This window comes from Cynara cardunculus (genome assembly GCF_001531365.2).
Source record: "Cynara cardunculus var. scolymus isolate 2C chromosome LG 1, CcrdV1, whole genome shotgun sequence".
Taxonomy (NCBI): domain Eukaryota; kingdom Viridiplantae; phylum Streptophyta; class Magnoliopsida; order Asterales; family Asteraceae; genus Cynara; species Cynara cardunculus.
The window spans coordinates 35,047,364-35,055,879 of NC_037528.1; the positions used below are offsets into that span (position 1 = coordinate 35,047,364).

An 8,516-nucleotide genomic window follows, 5' to 3' on the forward strand; every position below is an offset into this window, starting at 1 on the left:
ACATTTTATTTGTACCTGGATGAATTACAAAACGTGACTTATGAGCCTCACCCAAAATACGTTTTATGAGATCACCATAGCATGGTACCCAAATTATATTTTGGAATTTCCAAAATTCTCTGTCATGTCTCACCAAATCAGATATTAATCCACCCAATCTTTCATGTTTGATCTTATCCTCCTTCATTGCCTCATGTTGAAATTCTCGCAATTCTTCTTGAATACTTGGTAGCAACTCAACTCGTAAAGCTATAGCTTTGATAGTTCCACTCTCCTCTTGTCGACTTAGCGCATCAGCCACTACGTTCGCCTTTCCGGGATGATACAAAATTTCACAATCATAATCACTTACCAATTCCAACCATCTTCTCTGACGCATATTTAGATCTTTCTAATGAATTAAATGTTGCAAGCTCTTATGATATGTGAAAATTTGACATTTTGTTCTGTATAGGTAGTGCCTCCATATTTTCAAAGCAAATACTACTGCTACCAATTCCATATCATGAGTAGGGTACTGCCTTTCATGATCTTTTAACTGTCTGGAAGCATAAGCTATTACCTTTCCACGTTGCATTAGTATACAACCCTAACCCATCTTTGACGCGTCACTATATACCACAAAATCTTCCATTCCATCTGGCAAAGATAGAATTGGTGCACTGCATAACTTATCTTTTAACATTTGAAAGGCCTGAGCTTGCGCTTCACCCCACTCATATTTCACATTCTTTTTGGTCAGCTTCATTAATGGAGTAGCTATACGAGAGAAATCCTATATAAACTTACGATAATACCCAACCAATCCCAGAAAACTTCTGATTTCAGTTGGAGTCTTTGGGGCTTCCGATTTTTCAATGGCTTCAATCATGAGTGGATCTACTATAATTCCTTCTTTTGAGATAACATGCCCCAAAAACTGAACTTCTCGTAGCCAAAATTCACATTTTGACATCTTGGCATACAATCTCTCTTGTTTCAGCAATTCCAGGAGTAATCTCAAATGATGAGCATGCTCTTCTTCCGATCGAGAATATATCAGAATATCATCAATGAATACAATCACAAATTTATCAAGATAGGGATGACACACCCTATTTATCATGTCCATAAAGGCTGCAGGCGCCTTTGTGAGTCCAAATGGCATAACCAGAAATTCGTAATGACCATATTGTGTATGGAATGTTGTTTTCGACACATCTTCATTCCGAATCTTCAATTGATGATAACTATATCGTAAATCAATCTTTGAAAAATAAGTAGCCCCAACCAATTGATCAAACAAATCATCAATTTTTGGGAGAGGATACTTATTTTTGATTGTCAGTTTATTCAGCTCCCGGTAATCAATGCACATCCTCATTGATCCATCCTTCTTTTTCACAAAAAGCACTGGCGCACCCCACGGGGAAGTACTTGGTCGGATAAAACATTTATCCAACAAATCTTTCAATTGAGACATTAACTTCTTTAACTCAGAAGGAGCTAATCTATATGGTGCACGTGCAATGGGTGCTGCTCTATGAAGTAATTCTATTTGAAATTCTATCGTTCGATCCAGAGGTAAACTTATCAAATCTTCTGGAAATACCTCAGGAAACTCCCTTACGACTGGAATATCCTCCATCTTTCCCTTTTCTTTCTTCATGTTTATAGCATATTCAAGAAAACTAACACATCCTTTATGTACATACTTTCGAGCCTTTAGAACTGAAATAAGGCATCAACTGCCGCCTGAAATGTTGTCGGATTCCTGATATCACATATTTCCGAAGATTCGACACCAAACCCCAGATATACTTTCTCACCTTACTATTTTCAGATATAATATAGGCTTCAGCAAACCGAGATTGTTCCATGAAAACTTCTGTATACTGGCGGACTGACATATTTCCTTGCTCAAGACGAAGGAAATCATCTTCCAACTTTCGTACTACAGCTTCAGGACAATACTGCATTTTAATCTAAACCACAAATTCTTCCCATAACATAGTCTTTAAAATGTTCGGATCTGAACATGACAGAACTTCCAACCAGTACAAAGCACTTGATCTCAAACGGGATATAGCAAACATAACTTTGTCCTCTTCTACACTTTTACTAATTTGCAGACTCAGCTCTATATTTTTAAGCCAACACATTGCTTTAACAGGATCACACTCACCAGAAAACGTGGGAGGTTTACAGGCAAGAAACATCTTGATATCTCCTCCTTTCTATACTGAGGATGAAATAAGAGGTACAAATGTACCAGTTACTGGGGTACTAGCTCCGGCTTCTTCCTGCTGCTCAGGTTCCCTTAAAATTTCTAGATGATTTGGAACTGAACGCCCCAACAAATTTACCAAGCTCTCTTGAAATTTTCCTAATTCAGCTGCCAGCATTTCCTGAGTAATAAATCTGGGGTCAGGAACATTGTGTCCACCCCTTGCTCTTCCTCTACCACGACCAAAAATTGAACTTTCCTGGGCCGACAATTCCTGTTCCCCATGAGTTTCTTGTCTAGCACCTCTACCTCTTCCTCGACCCCTGCTGCGATTTCGTGTTTCTATTGTCATTACATTTTCTGGGTCCTCCCCTTGAGTTACATTTCTTCTTCCCCGACCTCTTCCATAACCGGTAGAGGTCCTTTCTGATTGATTTGGATTATCTGCCATTTTTAGTGTATGTCTCTTTCTGTACATTTAAACACATATGATTATTCACATAATCAAAACATAATAACACGTTTATTCTCAAGTCTATCCATAACTCAGATTATATCAGTCATATATAATCTATCTTTCTCACAATAGGTTCAGCTATAACATATTCCTATGTTCATAGACCCAGTGAAACCTATTATCATAACTTCCACATCTCTAGTTTCAGTCTAACTATTTCGCAAATACCCAGATATCTTAAACTAAGGCTCTGATACCATCATTAATAACCCATAATTTCCGTACACAGATAATCCACATACACATACTCATAACATATAATGTAATAACGTTTACAAAACATGGATTAACAAAAACTTTTCTCAATACATTTATGAGCAACTAAAATTCATCTATTCTAAACTTTTCCCTTGCCTTTATCTTGTGAGGTATGAAGACCTGCAAAACAGGTTAGTCCAACAACTGAGCGTTAGACCTAAAAGGTCTAGTGAGTGTATAAATCTGATACAACAACTTAGTTTCCAAACTAACAGTTTAGAATTTAAACCTGTATAGATACAAATACTTGTCAATTTCTCTCGCGGGTACACCGTCATTTCATCTCTCTCGCGGTTACACCGCCATTTCATCTCCCTCGCGGTTACACCGTCATTTCATCTCTCTCACGGTTACACCGCCATTTCATCTCTCTCGCCAAGATTAAATCAGAAGAAATATCAAAACTAGTTTCAGTTGGATTTGTAATTCGGTCAACCGTCCAGAGATCTAATCCGGACAACACTGTTCGGAGATCTAATCCGGACAACACTGTCCGGAGATCTAATCCGGACAACACCTGATGTGCCTTTGAGCGGTTTAGATTTACATCGGATAACCTTTAACCAGCTTAGGGAGTAATCCGGATGAAGCTTGGCCGGTTTAGATATTACATCGGCCGAGTCTTAAGCGATTTAAGATGAACCTGGACGCTTCTTGTCCGGTTTAGGTGAAATCCGGACAGCACTTGTCCGATTTAGGTTATAATTGCACAGTATGAAACTTAAATCATAGTAAACCAGTTCCAATCGCTACAGGATTATATGCAAACATGTAATATTCAAAGCGTAATACACTCACCTTAAAATTTTGAGGTTGACCAGATTTCTGCCTGATCTAATTCTCCAAAATCTGCTTCCAAACCTCTTTTAGAAAGTGTGTGTGTGAAAACCTCTCTCTATCCTTCCTTTTTACTATTTATAGAAAGAGAATAAACCATGGGGGCGGCGCATACTGCTGACTCCCCTCTTCCCCATCAAAACTTAAATCAACTAAATGCTCATACACACACACTCTTATCTATATATATATATATATATAATTATTTCAGAATCTCAAACCAAAACTTGAAACCCGAATATTACAGCTTCGCCCTCAACCATGAACCCATCATGGTTAAGGAACTTCTACAGCAGTTCTGGTTCACTGCTGAGGTCGTGGATGTCGAGGTCAAGCATGGCCGCCAAGTTGAACAGGTCAACTTCACCTTCAATCATATGGAAGTGAAGTTTAACGTGCTCACGCTAATGACAATCCTTTGGACGCCATTGATGGCCCCTTAGGTATCCTCCTACCCTTTCATTTCTACTAACCCTGAGCTTCTTGTTGCTCACCTTCCTCTATTGCAGGTCCTTCTTCTATGCCTCAGTCTATAGCTAAAGAAAAGAAGGAAGAGGACGGGGAAGAGAAGGAAAAAGATGGGGAAGATGATGCTATCGACGAAGACGAGGATTATGACATGGCATCATATGTCAAACTCCTTCTCCCAGCCGTTGATTTCGTTTACTACAAGAGGGCTGAGGTTCACCAAAAGATGCTCCGCAAGGCTGAACTTGAAGCGGACCTCTCAGCTCTCAAAGTAGACGTTCAAGAAGTACAGAGTCATCTCTTGACTCTCCAGGAAGCTGTTCGGGCCAACACTGAAGCCATTGTGGTTCTCTCCAGCAGCTCTGATGATGCTAAGGCTCTCTCCCTTCAGCAGACGGAACTTCTTCAGCAGATCCTGGATGTTGTCCGTCAAACAGCTCTAGTGATCTTGCCTTCCTTCTCTGCTGATGATTGCACTCAGCTCATTGAGACGCGTGAGACAACGACAACTCTAGCCTCTGCTCTATCAAGGCTAGAGAAAATGATGGTTCTCCAGCATCAGTGTATGGACGAACTCTCTAGCTTATATTCTCAAGTCTTAGCCAGAGAGGGGGAGATGAGGTCCAATGCTGCTGGACCATCTAATGCTGATGCTGCTCCTGCAGCTGCTCCAGCAATCTCTGCAGCTGAAGTTGAAGCTCCTAGAACTGAGGCTGTTGCTGCTCCTGTAATCTCGACCACCGAAGCTATTTCAGCTGAGGCGGTTGATGCCATCCCAAGGGATGATGATCTTCCCATCACCTCTGCTGCTGGTGATGATGATGATGATGATGATGAAGACGAAGATGATGATGAAGATGACGAATCTGTTCTTCCATACCCCGGAAGTGACCTAGATGGTGATGATGACGACAATTATGAAGATGACTTTACCATCAAGTATCAAAAGCCATCAACCACCACCAAGGGAGTCACCCTCAGGGAATCTGCATCCTAGGGGAGCGAAGGGAAGGAGAGTTCGCTCCATCAAAGAACAAGGACCACAAGTTGAAAGGCAAAGCGATCGCTAAAGAAGAGAATCAGAAGGTACTTTTCAATATCCATCAACCCTTATTTGAAGACTCTACCTCTTAGGTAGTAGTCACTTCACTCTATCAACTATAAATTCCATCAACTACCTGCGGTCGACTGGAGTGGGTTCCTGAAAACCCTGTCTCCAGTGCTCCCATCGACCAGCAGATGGCTCAGCTAAAGGAGTCACTCGACCAGACTAGAGTAAAAATCCCTCTTCGTACCTCTAGTGGTGGTGAGTTTGACTTCCTTTCAGAAGCTGAAAGACTCGAGGCATTAAGGGCTGAAGAAGGGCTAGAGCTTCAGAGGAAGTAGACTGAAGACAGCTTAAAGTTGGCCAAGTCACTAGCTGAGAAGATTCTCACCAACAGAAAGTCTAAGAAGAAGGTGAACGTTGTCTGATAAGTATCAATTTATTTAATACTTTTACACTTTTTCTTTACTTTATTTACCCATTTTATTTTCCCAAAATTCCGCAAATTGAGTCTTTTTGTTTTATTTTTCTATCTTTTTTATATTGGAGCTAAATTGATGTGATAAACATGTTTACTTCTTGGATATGTGTTGATTTTTGGAAAAATAACCTTGTTGATAGCTATTTGGCTGAAACATGCTATAACGTGTGCTGCAGGATGATTCCAGTGGCACTTTTAAGAATAGTACGAGGAATCTTTTGATGTTCAATCCTTCTTTTTGGCAGCCCATCTCCTGCAGCTTTAAAGATCGCATGGTACAGATTTAAGATCTGATTTTTGACTATTATCTAGGTAGCATTGCTTTACCCATTGGACAATGCAAAAAGTTGGGTAAAGGTTTTATCTTTTAGTCCTTGTCCTCCCTTCTCCCACTATATAAAGGGAGGAGGCTTGGCATTGTAGAAGCAAGTCATTTGGGGAGAAATAATTTGAATGTTGAAGGTTCTTTTGGAGATAAAGTTATATTTGCAAGTATTTTATTTTTCTTCTTTATAATTCCTTTTTACATTTATTTATCTTATCATCTTTTATTCTCTTATGCTCTACTTATTATGCTTAATTATTATTCATGCAATTAATTTTTCTATTATAAGTATTGTTAGACGTTTTTATAATTACGCTTAGCATTTATTTCTTCTACGTTATTTTCTTTTCTTATGCATTATTATTTACGCAATTAATTTTTCAAATATGTTAGGCTAAAAATATAGCTTGGGTGTTGGGTGAAGTTAAGATAAAGACCGATTCCGTTTGTAGAAATATAAATTATAAATCTTTACAACTACGTCATTCAAGTTTTTATTGCAAAAACATACTCCATGGACAAGTTGATCACTTGTTTAAAAGTGTTAAAGAGTGTTGTATTTATAGATAAACCAACAAGCACACGCCAACTTGAATGATATGGAAGTAGGCTCAAGAGAGTTACTTAGAATCGAGGAGACTCGTTTTCGCTCCATTTAGCTTATAAAAAAGAGAGTTACTTAGAATCGAGGAGACTCGTTTTCGCCCCATTTAGCTTATAAAAGGAATAGTTTGAGCCAATGTCGTGACTCCAACCTTGCATAGAGGTATGAGGGCTTGATCTATGACTATGTGTCATTCTACATCTCGAGAGAGTACCTTAAAGAATCTATTAGTTGTAAAAATAAGTTATTTATAAAGCATGCTATAGAACCATGTTGTAGCATGCTGTATACTTAAAAATCGGTTTAATATCTTAACGAATCCCTTCACCCTAAGCTCTTTGTTATAACTTGTTCACAACAGTAGTGTTTAATCAACTCACCACAAATATTTCCTCGAATTCATCATTTGAGATCATATCTTTATTTATACTATTAAAACGAACTTTTATTCCTTCCGCGGACGATATTCGGTATTTTTACCACTTTATTACTTGTAAAAGACAATAGTGGATTGATGAGTGTATACTTGCACTAGTCTCCATTTGTTAGCAGTCTGAGAGATTTATATTGATTTACGTAATTGGAAGTAGAGAAGTTTTTGGCGCCGCTGCCGGGGATTTAGGCAAAAGTTTTTTTTAGTAAATCTAAATATTTGATTTTTCTACCATCTTTTTACTTGACTTTGGGTGTGGTATGCCAAGGCTACCGCACGGGGAGATTTTTAAATTGGATCTGGATATTGAGCGAACTTTCAAACAAAGACGAAGAGTGCAAAGAGCATTATTATCTATTCTAACCTCTTCCAATATGACTGAAAATCCACTTCCACCAACTCCCCCACCACTGAATGACGCTGAAAAAATAATCAAACTGGCAAACTCAAAATATGCAGGAATTATGGACTATGTCATTCCTGTTTTTGATCAATTAAATTCAGGGATAATTAGACCAGAAATGGAAGCTCTCCACTTTGAGTTAATACCAGTGACGTTTAATATGTTGCAAACCAACGGTCAGTTCAGTGGTTTGCCATCTGAAGATCCACACTCACACTTAAAATCATTCATGGAAATAACTGACACTTTCCTTATCCCAGGAGTATCTAACGATGCTCTGAGACTTACATTGTTTCCTTTTTCTTTAAGGGATAGGGCAAAGTCTTGGTTCAATTCCTTACAACCATGATATGTGGATTCTTGGAAAAGCATGGCAGAAAAGTTTTAAAAAAATATTTTCCTCCCACTCGGAATGCTAAGTCCAGAAAAGAAATTTTTCTTTTTAAACAAATGGACGATGAGGCAGTTCCCGATGCTTGGGAAAGGTACAAAGAGCTATTAAGAAAATGCCCTCACCATGGCATTTCATACTGTATACAGCTCGAGACATTTTACAATGGGTTGAATCTCACTGCAAAACAAATGCTCGATGCTAAATCAGGAGGAGCTTTCATAGCTAGTACCTATAATGATGGATATGATATCCTTGAAAAGATTTCTAATAATAATGGACATTGGACCGATCCACGTGCACTAGTACCACGCAAAACAGCGGGAGTTCATGACATAAATGCTTTTACAGCATTGATGGCTCAGATGACTTCGATGACCAATTTGATTAAAAATTTAACAAATGGTCAAGCAGCACAATCCATAGCCACCGCACATGCTCCAACTGTTGAGTCGGTACAATGTGTGTATTGTGGTGGAGGACATCCCTTTGAACATTGTCCATCTAACATCAAATCAGTCAATTATGTGGGGAATCAAAATAGACCA

At 38.8% G+C, this 8,516-nt stretch overlaps 1 non-coding gene across 1 annotated transcript; it reads right to left on the bottom strand.

Annotated features, from left to right (window-relative positions):
* Positions 1-7,994: 7,994 nt before the first annotated feature.
* Positions 7,995-8,101, bottom strand: LOC112503148. The gene has a single exon (XR_003067866.1). It is a non-coding gene; the product is annotated as a small nucleolar RNA R71 (small nucleolar RNA).
* Between the last annotated feature and the right edge of the window lie 415 nt (positions 8,102-8,516).